At 41.0% G+C, this 23959-nt stretch overlaps 1 long non-coding RNA gene across 2 annotated transcripts; it reads left to right on the forward strand.

Annotated features, from left to right (window-relative positions):
- The first annotated feature begins 222 nt into the window (after positions 1–222).
- LOC116594215 lies at positions 223–22148 on the forward strand. 2 transcript variants are annotated; one of them, XR_004287100.1, is made up of 4 exons: positions 223–1240; positions 17773–17874; positions 20865–20905; positions 21752–22148. It is a non-coding gene; the product is annotated as an uncharacterized LOC116594215 (long non-coding RNA). The 2 variants fall into 2 exon arrangements; XR_004287099.1 differs by lacking the exon at positions 17773–17874.
- The last annotated feature ends 1811 nt before the right edge of the window (positions 22149–23959 follow it).

The following is a 23959-nucleotide window of genomic DNA, read 5'->3' on the forward strand; positions in this document are numbered from 1 at the left end:
GTAGCGCAGCAGCCGACCGAACCGCGTCCTCGCGCCCCGCCCTCCCCTCCCCCACTCCGCGACTGCCTCCCCGGGGACGCCCGGCGGAAAAAAATCCAAACTCGAACTCTGCCCCCTGCCGGCCACCAGCGGGAGTGCAGCGCTGACAATCCAACAATTAAATGGAACGGGGGGAGGGGAGGAGGGGGAAAATGAGAGGTCAGAGGGCGGGGCCTAAGTGCTGGGGAGGAGGGCCAAGACGTGGCCTTAGCGCGAAGAGGCGGACCAGGGAGGTGGGCGGGGCCGGGAGGAGGAACTGGGCTGCGCGGGGAGGAAGACCGAGTCCGGGGCTGGGCCTGTGGGGAGGCCTGGAAACCGGAAGTTGCTTCGCCGCGCGCGTCCGAGGGCTAGTTGGCTGCAAACAAAGCTAACGGCTGGGGTTTGTATCTCGGGGTCGCTTAGGGCGGCTCCATCCCCAACCCAAGCTGAGGTCCCGAGCTTTGTGGGTCCTTCCGGCCAAGGGCGCGTCCTGCTGATCCCTCCCCCAGGTCTGTGGAGCGGACTCCTGGAGCATACCCACTCCCGCGCTCCTGCAGCGTCTGCCATTTAGAAAAACGCTTCTAAGTCCCGGATATCCCTCTGGACTTGAGCCTTCAGGGAAGTCCAACTGGCTGTCCTTGTTCCCCAGCCTGCTGCCGCCTCCCCAGTGACTTTGTGCGTCAGGGTCGTGGAGAAACAGCGAGTTCCCACTTGGAGATGTGACAGAGGAAAGGAAGGCTTTTGGTGACACGCAGAAATCCCTGCCTCTAAATGAGGAGAGTTTCGTTTTTATCCCCTAAACTGAGGGCTTTCCAATAAGAGGAACGTTTCTGACCCGCTGTACTCTAGGAACCCATTTATGCATACTCAGAACGTACTAAATTGTAAGGCTGAGTAAGCCCTCCGAGAGGAGGCTTCGTAGCCTAAAGACAAGTCTCTTTAGGTTCAGGAAAAAGGAATTCAAACAATGATTGCCACCCAACTTTATAGTAGCCAGGAATGTGTCGTGCGGGAGACCAGTGTGAAGGACACCACTTGAAAAACTGCTGAGAAAGAATAGAAACACATCAACAGTGCAGATAGAGAAGGGAAGCTTTGTGAAACAACAGAATCTCTGTAGTGTTGGAGAAAATTCTGAACTCTCTTCAGTCCCTGATTTTGGCCAACCTGAACTACTTCCAGCTGTAATGCATACTAGCAGAGATAAAAGAATAAAAATCTGGTAAGTTCACTTCCCGCTTTGACATAAAAGTTCCTCTTGCAATAAAGTAGACGGTGCTCATCTCCACCGCTTGCACATATTAATGAGGAACATTAGCACATTAACAGAAATAAATTTTTTAAATGGCCAAGTCCTTTTCGTGTATGTGGTTAGACAAGGTGGGCACAGAATAATTATATGTAAATAATACATCTCATTTTAGCTCAGGAAAAAAGGGGTCATTAGAAGGAAAGAGAATAAAACAGGATTATCAAACCCTCAAAATCTTACCATTCACTGTGGTCAAGGTTGACCAGTGCAGGATGAATAGATTTTCAGCTACAAGAATTGAGTGGAAATTGTGATCATTCGCCTTCCCCAAAACGTTGTTCTCCACCTACTTGTTTGTTGGGTTCTTTACATAGATAGTTAAAGGACTTAAGATGTAAGTGATAAATCAACATACGCAAAGATATAAATGTCAACTCCTTCTTGAGAGTAGGGGAAGAGTAGTGCCTGGGGTCTAAGGAGAAAAGGGCATGACATAGCCGCAGGAAAGATACTTGCAGTGTCCTATTGCTGCTATGACAAATTACCACAAACTTAGTTATTTAAAACAACACATATTTATTATCTGGCAGTCCTATAGACCAAAAGCCCAGTACACGTCTCAGTGGGCTAAAATCAAGGGGTTGTCCGCTCCAGGGAAGCATCCATTTCCTTCTAGAGACCACCCACATTCCTTGCTTGATAGCCCTTTTCCTCCAACTTCAAAGCCAGCAACAGCTGGTTGAGTCTTTCTCCTGCTGCCATCTCCATGATTCTGTCTCTCACTTCCCTCTTTTACTTATTAAAACCTTGTGATTACATTGGGCCCACCCTGGTAATCCAGGATAATCTTCCCATATCAAAATCAGCTGATTAGCAACCTTAATTCTATCTGTATCCTTATTTCCCTTTGCCATGTGAACTGATTTGTACACAGGTTACAGGGATTAGGATATAGATATCCCTGAGCGGGTGGGCATCATGCTTCCTACCCATAGTAAAGGACTCTAAAATAAACTTGAGCTCTGAGGACAAATCACCTACCTCTCAGGGGTATCCCTTGCAAAAAATTCAAACATTTGATTAGAAATGCAAATAAGTGATTTTTCACTTTCTCATTACCTATAATAAAGATAGAAAATTTTAAAATGGGATAAAGAAGAGTGGGTTAGGAAGGCATAAATTTTTTAAATGGGAAGAATAATAGTACCTATTCCTTAGCTTGTTATAAAGATTAAATAAAGTGGGGTGCCTGGGTGGCTCAGAGGGTTAAGCCTCTGCCTTCGGCTCAGGTCATGATTCCAGGGTCCTGGGATTGAGCCCTGCATCAGGTTCTCTGCTCAGCTGAGAGCCTGCTTCCCCCTCTCTCTCTGCCGGCCTCTCTGCCTACTTGTGATCTCTGTCTGTCAAATAAATAAATAAAATCTTAGCAAAAGAGATTAAAGTATCTACCATAATATATGTGCTTAATAAATAAGCTGGCCAAAATGGGTGATGGGCATTAAGGAGAACACTAGTGATGAGCTCTGGGTGTTATATGTAAGTGCTAAATCACTAAATTCTACACCTGCAACCAATTTTATCATATATGTTAACTAACTAGAATTTAAATAAAAACTTGAAACGGATGGGAAAGCTAGCTATTGGACTTGGCCAGTGTCCAGATATTTGGGTTCCTCACCTAAACAATAGTTCTCTGTTGAGGAGGGACATCTAGAACACCTACTTTCCTGAGAAAATACAGGCTGTCAGTCACACCCATATACTCTCCCTTCACATCAAAATATCTTAAATCATCCCTCCCTTTATGCATCAGGAGGAACACCTTCCTCCTCTCCTTTCTAAAACCAGTTTATAAGATAGATGTCATTTCTTTCCCATATCAGATCTAGCTCAATTATCTGCTGTCTTGTACCTTTATTCTTTCTTCCTCTTGGCTCCTTCTCCTCTGCCTGCAAATGTATTCACATCTGGTCTCTACTTGAAAACTGTTGATACTGCTGCTCCCACTAGAAAGGCTACAGACTTGCCAGCTCTAGGGTATACATTCATATTACATTGTTTGCCCATATGCCTACCGTACCATCTCTTGCCATCTCTCATTATCAGACTTCTCAAGAAAGAAGGCACTTGCTATATTCATTTCCTCACCACCTACTCATTTCTTATTTCCTGGCTATCTGACTTTTGCCCTCTCCACCCACTAACCCCCCACCACCCCCACCAGCCAGACAGATTTCTGATTACAGAATCCAAAATGTTTTGTTTTTTTTTTCATTCTTCAGCTTCCTTGACCTTTTTTCCTAATTAATCCTACCTTCTTAATGTCTTCTCCCTGAGTTTCCATGACATTTGATTCCCCTGGTTTCACTCATCTTTGCTTCCCTAATGTAGATCTGAATTTTCTGCTCTTAATCATCTTCTACATTGTCCTCCTTAGTTATTTCATCATTCTCATTTCTTTTTTTTTTTTTTAAGCTTTATTTATTTATTTGACAGAGAAATCACAAGTAGGGAGAGAGGCAGGCAGAGAAAGATGGGGAAGCAGACTCCCTGCTGAGCAGAGAGCCCGATACGGGGCTCGATCCCAGGATCCTGAGACCATCACCAGAGCCGAAGGCAGAGGCCCAACCCACTGAGCCACCCAGGAGCCCCATTATTCTCATTTCTATTGAAAAGAAAATTCTTAAAGTTATATCCCAACATCCCAACTTCCTTTCCTTGCCCCAAATCATATTTCCAACCCCCTGATAGAAGTTTCCACTTGCATAGCCTATGATCATTTTATTTTATTTTATTTTATTTTATTTTTAAAGATTTTATTTATTTATTTGACAGAGAGAAACCACAAGTAAGCAGAGAGGCAGGCAGAGAGAGGAGGAAGCAGGCTCCCCACGGAGCAGAGAACCTGATGCGGGGCTCGATCCCAGGACCCTGGGATCATGACCTGAGCTGAAGGCAGAGGCTTTAACCCACTGAGCCACCCAGGCGTCCCGCCTATGATCATTTTAAACTCAACATATTCAGAACTACACATATCATCTTTCCTCTCCATTCTTGAATCATGGTTTTTGGGGTTTCAACAATGATACTGACACTTTTCAGTTCTCAGTCATCCTGCCTCTAAACCTTGGAGTCATTTTGGTCATTCTGTACTCTTATCATTGAGGATCCATTTAGGTGATAATTTGAAGTGTATGCCATGTTCTAGGCTATATGCTAACACCTCAATTTGCATCCGTCCTTTCCTTCTCATTCCCACTATTACCAGTGACTAGGGTCATGCTTGCCTCCAATATAGTTCACCTAAGTATTTCTGTTTCATTTTTCCAATACATCGCTCTTGTGATTTGATTTTTCTTTTTAAAAATCTTGAATAATTGGAGAGGGTGATTGGGTTATGGACACTGGGGAGGGTATATGATATGGTGAGTGCTGTGAAATGTGTAAGCCTGATGATTCAGAGACCTATACCCCTGGGGCAAATAATACAATATATTAATAAAAATAAATAATCTTGAATGATTAGAGGGACTGGGACTTAAGGGGTCAAAGGTGGAAAGGAGGTTGAATTCCCTTTGGTGACCTCTTGAATTTTCTACTACATGTATGCATTACATATTCTAAAAACAAAAAAAAAAAATTAGTTAAAACAAACAAAAAACTTCAGTGAGATTTTATTGGCTAAGTTTAGCATAAAGCCTTTCATTATGTGGGTCCAACTTAAGTTTACAGCACTATTCCATGTTAGTCCCTTGTGTTTTGTACCACACTGGTCCTCATACCTTGTGGCACATCAGAGTCATGTGAAGAGCTTGTCAAATGGTTGTACCCAGGTGGTAGGCCCACTTACTAAGTCAGAATCCCCAAAGAAAGGGCCTGGAAATCTACCTCTTTTAAGATCCCCAGATCAGTCTAGTGAGCTGCAAGATTATAACTAGGCAGCACTTTAGCCAAACCTTGCTACTTACTGTTCCAGATAATTACCTTACATTTTCCAATCTTTTTTGCTTTTATTCACTCCCATTTTCTCACAAGTTCTCTATCTGCCTGTTAAAGATACAGCCTCCCCCCGCCCCCCAAAAAGATACTATCTCCTTTACTCATCCTCTTTAGAAATAATCTATCTCCTCTTTGCCTGCAATTAGTGATTGTTGTCAGGATCTAGAGCCAGAATTCTAAGTTAAAATTCCAATTTTGTTACTTTACTAGCTGTGGAAATGTTAGGCAAGTTTCTAAACCTCTCTATTCCTCAGTTTCTTCACTTGTTAAATGGGGGTGAAATTATTACCTGCCTCATAGGTTATTATGAAAATTCATGTGTAAGTGTGTAGAATTTTGTGCTTGGCCTGAAGTAAGCACTGAATAAATGTTAGCTATAATTAATACTTTATGACTTGTACAAGTTCCTTCATTGACTTTTGTGGGCTCTAAGCTCTAGAAAGTCTTAAAAATATAATTTGACTCCTTTATTTTATAAATTAGAAAGTGGAGGGATGTCTGGGTGGCCCAGTCGGTCAAGTGTCTGACTCTTTTGATTTCCACTCAGGTCATGATCTCAGGGTTTTAGGATGAAGCCCCACATCAGGCTCTGTGCTTAGCGGGGAGGCTGCTTAAGGATTCTCTCTCCCCCTCTCCCTTTGCCCCTCTCTCCCCTACACATGCTCTCTCTCAAAAAGATAAAATTTTTTTGAAAAAAGAAAAGAAAGTAGAGGCTGAGTAATTATAATGTTTACTTTGGCTAATGAGTAGTAATAGCAGGACTAGGATCCAGGCTTTGTGACTTTTTTTTTTTTTTTTAAGATTTTATTTAGTTATTTGACAAAGAGAGAAAGATCACAGGTAGGCAGAGAGGCAGGCACGGCTATTGGGGGGCGGGGAAGCAGGCTCCTTGCTGAGCAGAAAGCCCAAAGCGGGGCTTGATCCCAGGACCCTGAGACCATGACCTGAGCCTAAGGCAGATGTTCAACCCACTGAGCCACCCAGGTGCCCCCAGGCTTTGTGACTTTTAATTCTATACTACTTCTATTATACCACAAGTTTTCAGAATTTTGCATTGTTTAAATGACTACCAACCTACTTTATTTACCAATTTACCACAGGTGAGAGAGAAAATGGATTCATTTGAAAGTAGTTTACACAGGCCCTTTCTATTCAAGCTTCAGGATTTAAAACAAACAAATATATTGTGCTTAGTTTAAATATCTGAGAAAAGTAACACAAGTCAACATAATATATACTTGATTTATGATGTCTCCAATTTGCTCTTTGGGAAGAAATCTTTCATTCTACCAGAAAGTTAACAGTCCTAGGTTCCAACATGGAAAACATCCTTTCATATGGGTATGTGTTCTTTGTTTTTTGAGCTTTATAAACTTAAACATCCAAATCTAATGGCTCTGAACTCACCAGAATATCTAAAGTATTTATTTATACAACCTCACACCACTGAATTCTTTAAAACTGGGAGATTGTTTGCAGTCTTTAAACTATTGTAATTTTTTAAATCATAAAAATATAATGAAAACGTACTTTACAATGTTTCCTACATGTTTTTATTGGCAACAGATTCAGTTGCCTGCCAAGATTTACTTTTTTCCACATACAATCACATTGTAGCTATTGTCAGAACCGTAAGTCCTGGAAAACTAAGAAGCTTGGCTAAAGTTGACCACTGTTCAGCCTTGGAAATTGCAGGATTTTTTAGAATTCATGTAGCAACTTCATTCTGTTCTCCAAATATTTTTGATATAAGAATGATGGTAATTAGTGTTTCTTTTATTTTTGTACTTTTAACTATGTAAATGAGATGCTAGAGGAATACCAGCATGGCAAATATATGAATGATAATTCATAGAGCATATGAACTGCTTTCTAATTACTTTATTAATTATTAAAAAAGAAATTTGAAACTAGCCCCAGAATTAAATCCAATGACTATTATTTAAGACACTTTAAAAGAATTGAGCACCATGTTAAGAGAAGATTAGAAAGTTACTGGATTGAAATATGACATCTCCCATGACCAAGAGAGCTCATTTCAACAACTGTTTGGTCAGGACAAGATTCTAAAGACTAATTTCCATTACACTGAAATGGCAGCTATCAAGACTCAGATAGATGGTTGTCAGAATAAGGAGAACTCAAGGTAAGCCAAACTAAAAACAGATATCAAGAGCTAGCAAGAGCTGGATAAAAAGCATTAGGTTGAGTTGATTCAGATGCTGAAATGGGCAACAGATCAGACCAAAAAGAAGGAAAAAGAGACTAGGACAACATAGGAGAGGAGTTGTCAGGGGTATAACTTAGGGTTGATGTTCTGGAATCCTAAATCAGATTATTAGCAAAAAGTTTAGAGGGGAGAGAAGGAGAAAATAAGAGAGGAAAAGTAAAATGGTAGAAGAATGGGTATATATATATGTGTGTGTGTGTGTGTGTGTGTGTGTGTGTGTGTGTATACATACACATACATATATGTATATATTTATATACCATTCAAGTCTTTAAGAACTAGAACAAGGGAGAGGCCAAGCATTTTTTAAAAAAGAGATTATCACTACCAACACATTGGAAAAGACCTCTGTGTCACAATTGTTCTTCTATGTCTTAACCCCTCTCTCAGCCTCCTTTTCTTTTTGGCTCCATAATGTGTTTGTGAAGAATTAATAAATAATTTAAGGCTTAATATAGTACAATGCTCAGAACTATTAGCTATCCTTATTTATATAGTCAATTTATATCACATTTATAATATAGTAGAAGAAGTGGTAGAAATGTTTAGAAATTGTCTAGTAGGGGTGCCTGGGTGGCTCAGTCAGTTAAGTGGCTGCCTTCAGCTCAGGTCATGATCCTGGGATTGAGCCCCACATTGGCCCCTGTTTCCTAATCTCTGTAGGAGGACACCAGTTAACAAATCCAAATGATCCACGCTGCCTTGTCCCTTCTTGTAACTGATCACTTCTCTGACTTTGCGAAGCTCCATTCACCCCCCTGCTTATTCCCTCATTTTCCCTTTAAAGCACCTGATTACTTCTCTACAAACCCAAGTTGAGTCAAGCCACAGGATGCTATTAAATATCCCTGACTGATCTCACCACCTATAACCAGGGGAAAGGGCTTCTGTTCTACCTTCCTTTTCTTCTATTACTTTCTTCATTGTAGAGATTTTTTTTTTTTTAAGATTTTGTTTATTCATTCGACAGAGATCACAAGTAGACAGGCAAGCAGAGAGAGAGGAAGAGAAGCAGGCTCCCTGCTGAACAGAGAGCCAGGACCCTGAGACTCCAGGACCCTGCGATCATGACCTGAGCGGAAGGCAGAGGCTTTACCCCACTGAGCCACCCAGGCGCCCCGGAGAGATTTTTCAAATACCTACCACACTCCCTTTCTTGTGCCTTTGAGAGCTCATATTTCACACTCAGGTCCCCTATAGGCTGCAGTGCTCTCTCTCTGTAATTGGGATTCTGTGCCTTCTTAAACAGCCACACCTGTGACACACCCCTGTGCTCACCCTTAGTTTCTCCTTTCCTCTTTTGAACTCCTGCTTAGTTGCTAAAGGAGGGCGAATAAACCCGTCTTCTTTCTTTCTCTGATTCTATTTAATATAGGAAGCCATAACACACGTCTAATCATGCTTCTTGGGCAAAAGAGTAGAGTAAATAACACAAACTGTACCAAGGGAAAAAAAAGTTTCAAGTTTTAAAATAAAGTTAGGCTAAAAAAGAGCCAATGCTCTTGATCTCTAAAAAAACTCTTTAATATGCATAGTTCTATTTAGAATTTCCAGAAGTCCTCATTTGATCACCTGAAGTTTTTTTTTTTAATTTGCAGCATACAAAATAGGTTTTAAGTTACTTCTTTTTATTTTATTTTTTTTTATTTTATTTTTTTTTTTTTAAAGATTTTATTTATTTATTTGACAGAGAGAAATCACAAGTAGTCGGAGAGGCAGGCAGAGAGAGAGAGAGGGAAGCAGGCTCCCTGCTGAGCAGAGAGCCCGATGCGGGACTCGATCCCAGGACCCTGAGATCATGACCTGAGCCGAAGGCAGCGGCTTAACCCACTGAGCCACCCAGGCACCCCTAAGTTACTTCTTTTTAATTAACTCTTAAATTACTACTTTATCTTTCTTCTATTTGTTAATTATTTATAATGCAAAGGCACTGAGAATTATTCACGGAGGACATGCATCATTCAAGGAGAACAGTCCATTGTAATTACAGTATGGCTTATATAGGCTTCATGGTACAATTATTTATACTATTTTTGTCATGGAAAATATTTTTCCTTCTAAACATTAATTTTTTATCAAATTTAAAATGTAGTTCACCTATGAATTGATAATAAAACATTCTGAACTAAATCTTGACTTGTATAGATCAATCAACATGGGATGGATTTTTTTATGTTCTCAATTACGGAACTATGCTATTTCAGGACTTTTGCACGTGCTGTTCCCTGTGATTATAATGCTTTTCCCCTTCTTTCACCTGTTTAATTTCAATCCATCCTTCAGAGCTTGACTCATTCACTATCCCTTCTTCACTGAAGCTTCCTTTTATTTGGAGACTGGATTAAGACCCTTTAACCATTTATGTTTTCATTTTATTTAGGCATCTCTTTTGTATTTACCATATTTGTAATTAAGTAATAATGTCAACATGTATTTTTTAAAGAGATTATTTATTTATTTGACAGGCAGAGGTCACAAGTAGACACAGAGGCAGGCAGAGAGAAAGAGAAGTGGTTCCTCCCTGAGTGAAGACCCTGATGCAGGGCTCGATCCTAGAACCCTGGAATCAAGACCTGAGCCAAAGGCAGAGGCTTTAACCCACTGAGCCACCCAGGCATCCCCGTCAATGTGTATAAAGCCTATTTCTCTGCCAACATTTTTTTTTTAAAGATTTTATTTATTCATTTGACCGACAGAGATCACAAGTAGGCAGAGAAGCAGGCAGGGGGGGTTGTTGGTAAGTAGGCTCCCTGCTGAGCAGAGAGCCCAATGCGGGGCTCGATCCCAGGACCCTGGGATCATGACCTGGGCTGAAGGCAGAGGTTTAACCCACTGAGCCACCCAGGTGCCCTTCCCTACCAACATTTAACTTTGTGATGGCACTGTTTCCCTCTTCTCAATTATCCCTTAAAATATCCTTTAAGAGGACATGACGTTATGGAGAATGCATTAAATAGCTTCCAAAACAGGTGAATGCTCACACCAGACTTCTAAATATCTGTTTGTTTGCTTTTGTTTGACTTATCTAGTTCAGTGCTATGTGCTAGAAATGTTTAATAACTGTTTTCTAGTAAGACAAAAACTAAGATGCTATTATTGAGTCATGTGAAAAATGTACCTGAAGTGAAGGATTAGCCAGTATGTCTCTGTAAAACATGAGGTAAATGATATCCATATTATCAGTGTATAAAATGCCTTATTTGTAAGCATGCTTCATCAATAACAAGTATTTTAACTAGAATTTACCAAGTTCTTAGGCTTCATAAATTGACCACCTCTTATTTTGTAGGTTATAGTGCCATCATGTGGTTGTCATTTTCCTAAAATGAAACGTAACATTTTGGTAATAGAGATTATTTTTTATGATTGGTAAACCCAGTCACCCACACACAGGCATGACAGCTTATAATTTAGTACTGATTTCTAAGACTGGCTGTGTATTTCACTGGAAATTTCTGAATCTGAGTTGTTAGCATGCAGAATTTGGAAACATTCATTTAGATGATAAAAAGAGACTTTCTGAATATAATTAATAGCTTGGAGGTTCATGCAGTCTCTACGGATGGTCAGGGTTTTTTTTTTTTTAAACTCATGTTTATCATAGAGAATACAAATGAACAATCAGATGAAAAGATGCATAGGTCTAGAAAGATCCCAAGCACAGGAGCTTCTGTCTGTTGGGGTTGGGGTGTGCCACCATCCTAGCACAGGGATATATTCACCAACCTGGAAACTCTGAATCCCATAGTTTAGAGATTTTTATAGTCTGCATCATGTAGGCAATCTCCAGCCCCCAGAGGACCAGGAGTTGGGCTAATAGTTCCAAGCTTCCTTTCTTTTTAATTTTTTAAGATTTTATTTATATATTTGAGAGAGAGAGAAAGAGAGAGCATGAGAGAGAGGGAGGGGCAGAGGAAGAGGAAGAAGCAGACTCTCAACTGAGCAGGGAGCACCATGCAGGGCTTGATCCCAGGCCCCTGAGATCATAATCTGAGCCAAAGGCATACACTTAACCAACTGAACCACCCAGAGGCCCCTAAATATTTAAGTGTATTCATTTGGCAGAGAGAGTACACAAGTTGAGGGGGGCAGACTCCCCACTGAGCAGGGACCTTGATACTGAGCTTGATCCCAGGTCCTGGGATCACGACCTGAGCTGAAGGCAGCCTTCCAGGTGCCCCTAAAATTTCTAAGCTTTTAATCATGGCCTGGTCTTCCTGATGACCAGCCCCCATCCTGAAGCTATCCAGGAGACCACAGAGAGGTGCCTTTTTTTTTTTCTTAAAGAATATATTTATTTATTTGACAGAAAACGAGAGAGAGAGAGAGACATAGTGAGAGAGAACGAGAGAGAGAGAGAGAGAGAGACATAGTGAGAGAGGGAATACAAGTAGGGAGAGTGGGAGAGGGAGAAGAGGGTTTCCTGCTGAGCAGGGAGCCTGATGCCAGGGCTTGATCTCTGGGATCATAACCTGAGCCACAGGCAGATGCTTAACCGACAGAGCCACTCAGGTGTCCCAAGAGGTGCCATATTAAAACAAAAGGTGTTCCTGTTGCTCAGAATATTACAGGGGAGGTAGGAGCCCTATGTGAGAAACCAAGACCAAAGACCAAATATTAGAGCAAAAGATGTTCCTAGCATCCCTATCACTCGGCAGATTACAAGAGTTTTAGGAGCTCTGTGTCAGGAACCAGGGGCAAAGATCAAATTTATATTTCTAAGTATACAACAATTAGCCATTCTATGGGTGTACAGAGGTATCTCATTGTTATTTTTATTTATAGATTTCCCAAATGTCTAAGGATGTTGTGTTGAGCATCTTTTTATGTGCTTATTTTACCTATTTGTGTCTTCTTTGGTGAAATATCTTTGCCCATTAAAAAAAAAATTGTTTTTTACTTTCTTACTATTGACTTTTGAGAATTACTTACACATTCTGATAAAAGTCCTTATCATATATGTTTTCTACAAGTATTTTTTCCCTTTCTCAGTTTGTTTCTTTTTTCAATTTTTTAAATTAACATTATATATTAATATATTATGTATTATTTGTTTCAGGGGTATAGGTCTGTGATTCACCAGTCTTACCCAACACCCAGAGCTCACCACAACACATACCCCTACAATGTCCATCACCCAGTCACCCCATTCCCCTACTCCCTACCCTCTAGCAATCCTCAGTTTGTTTCCTAAAATTAAGAGAGTTTGTTTCTTTATTACCCTACTAATGCCCTTTTTAAAAAAAAGATTTTATTTATTTATTTATTTGATGGAGATCACAAGTAGGCAGAGAGAGAGAGAGAAGCAGGCTCCCTTCTGAGCAGAGAGCCTGATGCAGGGCTCGATCCCAGGGCCCTGAGATCATGACCTGAGCTGAAGGCAGAGGCTCAACCCACTGAGCCACCCAGGCATCCCTACTAATGCCTTTTGAAGAAAAGTTTTTAACTCTGATGAAATCCAGTCTATCACTTTGTTATTTTGTGAATCAAGCCTTTGGTATCATACATAAGAAATCTTTGCCTCAAGAGCAAAGATTTTTTCATATGTTTTCTTCAAGAAGGATAATAATTTCAGATTTTACTGTCCATTTTCTTTTTTTTAAGATTTATTTATTTATTTGACAGAGAGAGAGGGAACAGAAGCAGGGGGAGTGGGAAAGGAAGAAGCAGGCTTCCCGCTGAGCAGAAAGCCCTATGTGGGGCTCAATCTCAGGACCCTGGGTCCATGACTCAAGCCAAGGGCAGATGCCCAACCACTGAGCCACCCAGGCACCCCATTTTTATTTCTTTATTTTCTTTATTTCTGGTTAGCTAGACTCTGAATAAGAAATCAGAAGCCTGAGGGCACCTGAGTGGCTCAGTGGGTTAAGCCACTGCCTTCGGCTCAGGTCATGATCCCAGTGTCCTGGGATCGAGTCCCGCATCGGGCTCTCTGCTCAGCAGGGAGCCTGCTTCCTCCTCTCTCTCTGCCTGCCTCTCTGCCTACTTGTGATCTCTCTCTGTCAAATAAATAAATAAATTCTTTAAAAAAAAAAAAGTAATAGTAGAAAATAGATGTTAATATAGGGAATTAACAGAATCACTTTGGAATGGCTCAGGAGAGGAGAGTGGTATAGTCTAAGGAAAATAGTTCCAAAACAAAAATGTTCCCTGAAAATTCTAGCAAATCTAGATGTAAATAACAAAAATACTTGTATGTAAATATAAAAATATTTGTATAAAAATAAAATATACAATTCTTAATGTAAATAACAAATCCTTAATGTAAATAACAAAAATATTTGTATAGAAGGCTAGTTGCAGTGACTTTCACAGAGATCTTAAAAATGAGCAGTGAATCCCCTCAATGTTAAACTGACATCTGCCAGAGACTACAACATGATAAAAGTTCAAGCAATCTACAGTGCAAATGTGGACCCACAGAACGTAGAGTTGGAAGGCACTTTAGAATTCTTGGGGCACCTGGGTGGCTCAGTGGGTTAGAGCCTCTGCCTTCGGCTCAGGTCATGATCCCAGGGTCCTGGGATCGAGCCCCATATAGGGCTTTCTGCTCAGTGGGGAGCCTGCTTCCTCCTCCCTCTCTCTCTGCCTGCCCCTCTGCCTACTTGTGATCTCTCTCTCTCTCTCTCTGTCAAACAAAAAAATAATAATAATAAAATCTAGAATTCTTCTGCATTGAAGTTTTATTAACTCCTTTTTAAGATAAATAAATGAACTGTACAACTACTCTCTTTGAAGCTGAGACTGAACCCTTAAGTCCTCCAAGAAGGAGGATGTGGTTGGAAATGTCCTCTGGATTTCTCAGTTAGAATATTATTTAATAAACATTGAGTGTTACTTTGTGCAGGCATTGTATATGGGCAATAAAAATGTAAGGGAGATCCTGTCCAGGGTTAGGGAAAACAGGAATGTGCAGGAGCTTTGGGAAATAACAACTTTTTGTTTGTTTGTTTGTTTTGTTCATACCACATTTTATTTATCCATTCATTAATCACCACTTGGGTTGCTTCCACATTTTAACCATTGTGAATAATGTTGCTATAAACATGTGATGCAGGGTGCCTGGGTGGCTCAGTGGGTTAAGCGTCTGCTTTCATCTTAGGTCATGATCTCAGCGTCCTGGGATCAGGCTCTCTGCTCAGCAGGGAGCCTGCTTCCCCCTCTCTCTCTGCCTGCCTCTCTGCCTACTTGTGATTTCTCTGTGTGTCAAACAGACAAATAAAATCTAAAAAAAAAACAACAAAAAACATGCACAAATACCTCTTCAAGTTCCAGATGAGACTCCCTGCTTAGCAGGGATGATGCAGGCTTGATCCCTGGACCCTAAGACCATGACCTGAGCCAAAGACAAAGACTTAACCCACTGAGCCACCCAGGTACCACTATTATTTTTTTCTTCTGCTTTCTTTGGGTGTAATTTGCCCTCTTTTTCTATTCTTTAGGTCGAAGCTTAAATAATTCATCTGAGAAGTTTATTGTTTTGTAGTGAAAGCATTAATGTCATAAATTTCCCCCTAAGTAATGCTCCAATAGCATCTACAAAGTATTACATGTTATACTTTCATTTAAAAAATTTTTTTAATTTAAATTCAATTTAGTTAACATGGAGTATGTTAGTTTCAGGGATAGAATTTAGTGATTCATCAGTTGCATATAATACCCAGTGCTCGTTATATCAAGTGACCTCCTTAATGCTCATCACCCAGTTACCTCATCCTCACCTCCCCTCCAGCAACCCTCAGTTAGTGTCCTATAATTAAGAGTCTTTTATAGTTTGCCTTCCTCTGTGTTTTTATCTTACTCTATCTCTCTTTCCCTTCCCCTATGTTCATTTCTTTTGTTTCTTAAGTTCCACATATGAGCGAGATCATATGACAGTTGTCTTTCTCTAACTGACTTATTTCAGCTAGCATAACCCTCTAGTTCTATCCACACCATTGCATACATTTTCATTTTCATTCATTTCAAAATATTTTCTAATTTCCCTTTTGTTTTCTTCTTTGCCTCATGGGCTATATAAAAAATGTCTTCTTTGTGCTGGTGATAAATTCTCTTAGCCTTTGTTTTTCTGAAAAAGTCTTTATTTTGACTTCAGTTTTGAAAGATGTTTTTGCTGGCTAAGTAGTTCTGGATTGACAATTTTTTCCCAGTGCTTTAAAGATACCCTTCATATTTTTCTCACTTTCATAGTTTCTGATGAGAAATATGTTTTAATTCTTTCTTTCCATATAATGATGTTCTTTTTCTCTGGCTGTTGTTTTTTTAAAGACTTATTTATTTTTTATTTTGGGGGGGAGGGGCAAAGAGAGAGAGAAACTTAAGCACACTCTGTGCTGAGCACAGAGCCTGATGCAAGGCTCAACCCCACAACCCTGAGATCATGACCCAAGCTGAAACCAAGAATCTGGCACTTAACTGATTGCATCACCCAGGCACCTTCTCTGGCTGCTTTTAAGATGTTCTATCATTGGTGTTTAGCAATTTGATGATGATGTGCCTTGTAATGTTTTTCTTTGTATATATTCTGCTTGTGGTTCTTTGAGCTTCTAGGATCTGATAAGTTTTCATTAAATTTGGAAAATATTTTGGCTATTATTTCTTTAAAACTTCTTTGCTGCCTGCCTGTTTCTAGATCCCATCTACACATACGTAGACCATTTCACATTATCCCACAGGTAACTGATACTCTATTCATTTTGTTTTCTCTTTGTTCTTCTATTATAGATTCTATTGCTGGTTCTTCAAATTCACTGATATTTTCTTCTGCAGTGTCTGGTCTGCTTTTAATCCTGCACAGTGCATTTTTAAATTTCAGGTGTATTTTCATTTTAAGAAGTTCTATTTGGGCCTTTAATGTAGTTTTCCTTTCTCTTTTCATCATATCCATGTTTTCCTTTATCTTTGTGATAAAGGTCTGTTTTAAATACTATTCTTCCCAGATTCAACATATTATTTCTAGATTTGTTTCTATTGATTGATTTCTCTATTTTTCTCCTGATTATGGATCATATTCTCTTGTTTCTTTGCATATTTCATAATTTTTTAAAGATTTTATTTATTTATTTGACAAAGAGAGACACAGTGAGAGAGGGAGCACTAGAAGGGGGAGTGGGAGAGAGAAGCAGACTTACCCCTGATCAGGGAGCCTGAGGCAGGGCTTGATCCCAGGACCCTGAGACCATGACCCAAGCCAAAGGCTTAATGACCGAGCCACCCAGGCACACCCAGCATAGTTCATAATTTTTTTAAATATTTTATTTATTTATTTGACAGACAGAGATCACAAGTAGGCAGAGAGGCAGGCAGAGAGAGAGAGAGAGAGAGAGAGAGAGGAGGAAGCAGGCTCCCCGCCGAACAGAGAGCCCGATGCGGGGCTCAATCCCAGAACCCTGCGACCATGACCCGAGCCGAAGGTAGAGGCTTTAACCCACTGAGCCACCCAGGCGCCCCTAGTTCATAATTTTTAATCACATGACAGATATTGTGAATTTTACATTGTTGATGACTGGATTTTGTTGAATTTCTTTAAATACTGTATAGGTAAGTACTTGAAATTAGATCCTTTTGAGATTTTAAGATTACTAGGATAGATGAACAGCCTTTAGTTTTGGATGATTTTAATCCCATAATTAGGCAGTAATTTTCTGAGAATGCTATCTGATTGCCCTGTATAATATAAGATCTTCCCACTATGGCTTATGGGATTGTAAGTTATTTATTCCCTATCCTGTGTAAGGTCTAGGAATTACTTTGTCTATTACACTCTATAGGTCATTTCTTGGACCCAGTTATACTCTTTTACTGCATGCACAACCCAAAACTCAGCCAAAGACTCCTCCAGGTCTCAACCTATCTCTAGAGAGTTCTATCTTCTGTACTACTCTGTCCTGCAAATTCTAGGGCTTTGGCCTCCCTGAACACTTGTATCTATCTCTTCAGTTCAGTCAAAGATCTAGACTCTGTCTACGTTCCCCTGTGCTGCAGCCTGGAAGCTGGTGAATTGATGAACTAGTTCAATTTAGGGTTCACCTTGTGTTTTCCCTTCCCTCAGGGATTACAGTCTTGCACTCCCTGTTATCTAGTGTCTGAAAACTGTTGTTTTATGTATTTTGCCTGGTTTTCTTGTTTTAGACAGAAGGATAAATACAATTCTAGTCTTTCCATCTTGGCTAAAAACAGATGAGTTTTCTGCAAATTTTTGTAATATTGAAAATATGGGTTGGAGTTAAGATGATGGAGTAATAGAAGGATCCTATGCTTGCCTCAAACACAGCTCGATCAGTATCACATTATTCTGAACACTCAGGGAAATCAATATGAGGACTGAGAGAACAAACTGCACAACTAGAGGAAGAAAAGAGGCCACATCGAGGAGGTAGGAGATACAGAGATGTGATTTAGGGGAGAGAAAAAATCACCAGTGCTATGGAGGGGAGGGAGCTCTGATGAGGCAGAGAGGAGAGAAAGAAAGAGAAAAAACAGAGTGCAGTACATTGCACAAGAAAAACACTTCTCCAAAACCACTGATGGGGGAAACAAGAGGGGCTGATTATTGCATGTTTACAAGCAGTGGAGCTCAAAGACTGAAGTTCTAGAAGTCTGAGCCATTACTGGGTGTAGTCTGGCAGATGTAGATGTGCTCCTGTAGAGAAAGAGAACAGAGGCCTGGGAGTGGACAGCATGGTCTGAGGATCCCCTGGGTCACACTGGAAGAGACAGTTTCCCTTCTTGGAGTACATTTGGGAGAGGCAGCACTGCCCTTCTGGGGACAAAATAGACAACGGCTGCCATTCGTTAACATACCAACAGAACTGCCTGCAAAGGCTTTTCACTGTGCTTTACCATAAACTCCCAAGACCTGCATGTTTGTGTGATTGCTCCTCTGGAACAGACCAATACCAGTCCCAGCACGGCAAGACCCTCCTCTAAAGGATCAGTGTGGGTCTGTGCCATGACAGGTCACTAAAACTGGAGTTTTGAAACCTAGCCATTGCACCTGAGATAAAACACAGTAGCATTGGGCTGCCAGTGGGCAGAGGACTGGGATACAGACAGGGTGAACACAGGAATCTGAGGGATACGTGGGACAAATGAGGTAAGATTGTTTGCTCTTCTGTGATGTCTTCCTGCGTAGCAGCAGAGTGAACTCCCCTCTCCAAGGACAAGAGAGCTGGCTGACACATTTCCTGCCACCCTCCCACATTGATCAGGACAGAGGGACGTCAGTGAGCAGCACAGCGCCCCGCAGTCGAGACTTGAGCAGTATACACCAGGCGCCCCCATCTTGTATTTTGCTGATGCTTCTGAACTAGGTAGGACAAGTGTGTCTGAGAGTCAGAGCAGCAGTGGGCTCCTCCCCTGGAAGAACTGCACAACATCCACCGCCCCCCAACACACAACCAGCCTACTGACCACTGGGTGCTACAGAGCTTAAGCTCTAGGGGAAATAGGCTCTACCTTCTTTTAACAAACTAACCAAAACACACCTAGTTAAAACTCACCACGCAGGAGGTACCTGGGTGGCTCAGTCAGTTAAGTGCCTGACTTCAGCTAAGGTCATGATCTCAGGGTCCTGGGATTGGGAACTCTACAGGGTGCCCTGCTCAGCAGGAGTCAGCTTGTCACTCTGCCACTCTTCCTGCTCAAGGGTGTGCTCACTTGCCCCCCCCCCCATAAATAAATAAAATCTTAGAAAACAAACAAAAAAACCTCACCACACACTGAACAAGGTCCAAACACTCACCATCTCACTTGCAGGCAAGGAGAAACTTTGCAGAGGACTGATCTGAGGGAAAGAGAGCCAAAGCAGCACAGTATACACAGCACAGACCAGAAACACTTCCTGAAGTGCCAGGCCCTGGACAGTATATAACCTCTTCTTAATATAGCCATTACTCTTGGGATCTGGAAACATAACAGGCTTTTTTAACACACAAAAGACAGAGACCTAGACAAAATGCCAAGATGGAGCAATTCACCCGAAAGGAAAGAACATGAAGAGGGATCTAATCAATAATACATGTAATAAATAATATTTATTTATTATTCTGAACCGGAATTTAAAACAACAATCGTAAGGATATTCACAGCGTTTGAGAAAATCATACAAGACACCAGGGAGTCACTTCCCACAGAGATAAAAGACCTAACATTAAGGGGGGGGGGGAAATGCTATAACAGAGATGCAAAACTGACTGGATGAAAAAAAGCCAAAACTGACCACAAGGATGGAAGAAGCAGAGGAATGAATAAGTGACATACAAGATAAAATTACGGGAAAGCCTGGGTGGCTTAGTTGGTTAAGCTTCTGCCTTGGCTCAGGTCATGATCCTGGAGTCCCAGGATCGAGACCTGCATTGGGCTCCCTGCTCTGTGGGGAGTCTGCTTCTCCCTCTCTTTCTGCTCATACTCTCTCTCTCTCAAATAACTAAATACAATCTTTTTTTTAAAAAAGAGAAAAATGTCCCTTCCTCAGCGCCAGCATATCTATGGACAGACTACAGTATTCATGACCTGAGCCTCGTCAGTGCAGGTACCAAATTCCCCCCAAAGTGTTGGAGAATAAGCATCTCTCAGCCAAAATTTGCCTATTGAATTCCATTTTCTCTCCAACTTTTTCTCTGCAGTTGAAGAGAACACATTCAAGAATCACGTCCATGTGGGGGATTCACCGCTTGCTAAAATGTTAGTTTAAAAGAAAGGCACTCCAAAACTTCCTTGCTTGTCTAATTCCTTACAGTATTAGCATTCTGCTTAATATAGTCTCTTCATCTATAGTGAGAATTCCAAACTGGAAACCTGTCACTACTTTTGAACTCTGGGAAAAAAAAAATAATTTTGTGATCCGTTTTCAGCCACCTTCCACACTGATCCCACCATCAGCTTTAACGGTTATTTTCAAATAAAAAACAATAAGAAGACACGTTTATTTTAGATAAATCTCAGTGGAATTAAAAAAGTGAAATGAAGGCCAAAACATACACCAAGCATAACACCGGAAAATCAGATGAATTATCTACAGCATCAGAAACTAACAACACAGCTAACTTCGATCCCGGTGATCACTCCCATCACAGGCTGGCTGAACTGAACCACCAAGCTGCTCAACGAGAAATGGCTCCACAGACTGTTAGGCTAATGACCCTCAGAAGCAACATTGGTCTTTATTAAGAGCATATGATTTCCATTCGTTATAAATAGCCCTTTGTATACAATACCCTAATAATGAGCTAGTTACCTGCTCCCCAAAAGAGGTCCTGTAAGGGCACCTCATAAGAAGCACTTTTGTTCATCTTGTTTCAATGCTTTTGTATGCTTAAAATGAAAATATCTTAAATATTCTATGATCATAATTTTCTGTTTCAGAATTATGTCCCTGGTCGCCACAAACCACTAAGAACTGTTATGTAAGTAGTACAAAATATCTTTTGTCATATTTTTATTTTGAGCAAACAGAATTTTTATATCATTCGCATTTGAAAAACAACTCAAAGTTCTTTGAGTTGGTAAGGCTAGTCCTTCCCTGAGAGACCTTATTTTAAGGAAACAGGCATATACTGGGGTTGGCTGAACTTTAGATTTACCCTTGGCTTCCTGTTTGGCAGGGAGTCTGCTTTTCCCTCTCTCTTTACTGTTCCCCCTACTTGTGCTCTCTCCTTCTTTCTGTCAAATTAATAAATAAAATCTTTTTTTTTATAAAGATTTTTATTTATTTTATTTGACAGAGAGAGAGATCACAAGTAGGCAGAGAGGCAGGCAGAGACAGAGGGGGAAGCTCCTCTGCTCAGCAGGGAGCCCGATGCGGGGCTCGATCCCAGGACGCTGAGATCATGACCTGAGCGAAAGGCAGTGGCTTAATCCACTGAGCCACCCAGGCGCCCCAATAAATAAAATCTTAAACAAACAAACAAACTTTAGATTCACCCTTAAAACAGTACTTAATGGGGGCACCTGGATGGCTCAGTTGGTTAAGTGTCTCCCTTCGACTCAGGTCATGACAGGTCATGATGTCCGGGTCCTGGGATCAAGCCCCACAATAGGCTCTCTTCTCAGCAGAGAGTCCACATCCCCCTCTCACTGTCCTTCTGTGCTCACTTTCTCTCTCAAACAAATAAAATCTTTAAACAAACAAACAAAACAAAACAATTTCACTTTGGAGAATACAAAAAGAAGAGGGAGAAAAAAACCAAGGTCTAGCTGTTTCTGCATGACTTGACTTGCTCTGATGAGTTTAACTTCCATGTCCCTTCCAGATGGGCCACAAGAAAAAGGAGTGACTCCTTCTTATGACTCCAAATAATGCTACTACATGGTTCTGCAGACACTGACAGCCCCAGGAATAGTCACAGCACCACTGACTTGGTCTTCCCATCTCTCTACCAGGAGCCTTTTCAACTCTGAGTAATGGCTCCCACAATTCAGTTTTTCTCTGTGTCTTGTAAAAAGGGTGCTGAAAACTACCTCTCTAATGAATAGCTATACTTTTATAATAATGTTTCCTGACAAATAATACGTGCTACATGGCATAGAAGGGGTTGACTCTACATTTTCAAACCTCAGGCTTTGGGAAAATACCTTCAACTTCAAGAATCACTTCCAGGGTGTTTGGGTGGCTCTGTTGGTTAAACGTTTGCCTTCAGCTCAGGTCCTGATCCCAGGGTCCTGGGATAGAGCCTTGTGCTGGGAGTCTGCTTCCTTCTCTCCCCTCCCCCGTCAAGCTTCTGTAGTCTCTCTCTCAAATGAATAAATAAAATCTTTCTTAAAAATTTAAAAAATAAAGAATCACTTCTACTTGTATCTTTACACTAAGGGACTGACATTTTTGGTTCAAATATTTTTAGAGGAAATGTTTGTCAGGAATACAACATCACCACATTTTTTGGAGCATTCTTCACCTAGACAAGCTACAATTCAAGACTTGAATTTCTAACCTCTATTTCAAGAAACCAACACCACCATTTCCTTATTCCAGCAGAAGTGTTCTCAGGTAAAGAAACTGACTCTTGAAATCAAATAATTTAAATAAGTACCTCCTTAAATGTTTTTTCCTGAAGAATATAACAGTGCAACACAGATGCAACTGAGAGACTTTTTTTCCCTGAAGGTTTCTACTAAGATGTTCTTGAGTATCAGATGGCTGAATCAAACACCCATTCTGTTCACTGCCTGCTTCAGGATGCCAGGTTGTCAAGCTGTGGCTGATGAGATTTCAAAAGGTCCACAAAAGGGGCACCTGAGTGGCTCAGTTGGTTAAGCATTTGCCCTGGGCTCAGGTCATGATCCCAGAGTCCTGGGATCCAGCCACACATTGGGCTCCCTACTCAGTGTGGAGTCTGCTTCTCTCTCTCCCTCTGCCACTCCCCCTGCTTGTGGGCTCACGCTCTCTCTCTCCCTGTCAAATAAATAAATAAATTAAATCTTTTTTAAAAAAAAAGCACAAAAATACTAAATTGCACTGAACACTTGTCAAACCAAGCCAAAGCTACTGCAGAAAACACAGATCAGAGATTTACAGATTCTAATAGGGATTCCATTTTCATATTCCTCATCAAAATGGACTCTCAAAAGGAGCGTCCACTGTCAGTACTATAAAATATGAAAAACCCACACACAGGACTAGCTGATTTTTTTTTTTAAGATTTTATTTATTTATTTGACAGACAGAGATTACAAGTAGGCAGAGAGGCAGTCAGAGAGAGGGGGGAGCAGGCTCCCTGCTGAGCAGAGAGCCCGATGTGGGGCTCGATCCCAGGACCCTGGGATCATGACCTGAGCCGAAGGCAGAGGCTTTAACCCACTGAGCCACCCAGGCACCCCAGGACTAGCTGATTTTTAAAACTGAGTAAAACATAAAATTAAAATGCTTGGCTAAAAGAAGAAAAACTTACCACAACTTTCAGTATATTACATCCAAAAAGGAAGGAAGAACGAAAACAGAAAAGGAGTAGCTCTAAGGAAAGAAAATCAAGGGATTTTTGAATTTAAGTAAAGAAATTACACACCTTCCTGGTACACACGGAGAGCTATCCTACCACCCGTTGCCAGAATTGCAAGCAATGTCTTTTCCACCAAAAATACCATTAGGCACTTCTTAGAACATGATGCTAGTTTTAATGAGTTCAAATAAAAATGCACCAAAACTGGTGGAGGAGGGGCAGGACATTGACATCAAGTCTGAAGTTAATGGCAGCCCCTGGAGCTGTGCAGCCTAGAGTCTATGAAGTTCCACACCCAGGCCTTGAATGTGTCAAAGTGACAGAGAGAGTAGAACCATTAGGAAGTTGCTCTACTGTTTCTTTTTCACCCTGAATCCTGGAACCTGCACTCAGTGGTTCTGAAGAGGAGTAGGAGGAGAGTTGCCCCCTTGGGGAAATTATACTTGGCAATTACATTTGTGGTGTCATGACTGAGGGTGGGAAGACGCTACCCGCACCTACTGGGCAGAGTCAGGGACACTGCTA

This window comes from Mustela erminea, chromosome 6, assembly GCF_009829155.1.
Source record: "Mustela erminea isolate mMusErm1 chromosome 6, mMusErm1.Pri, whole genome shotgun sequence".
Taxonomy (NCBI): Eukaryota; Metazoa; Chordata; class Mammalia; order Carnivora; family Mustelidae; genus Mustela; species Mustela erminea.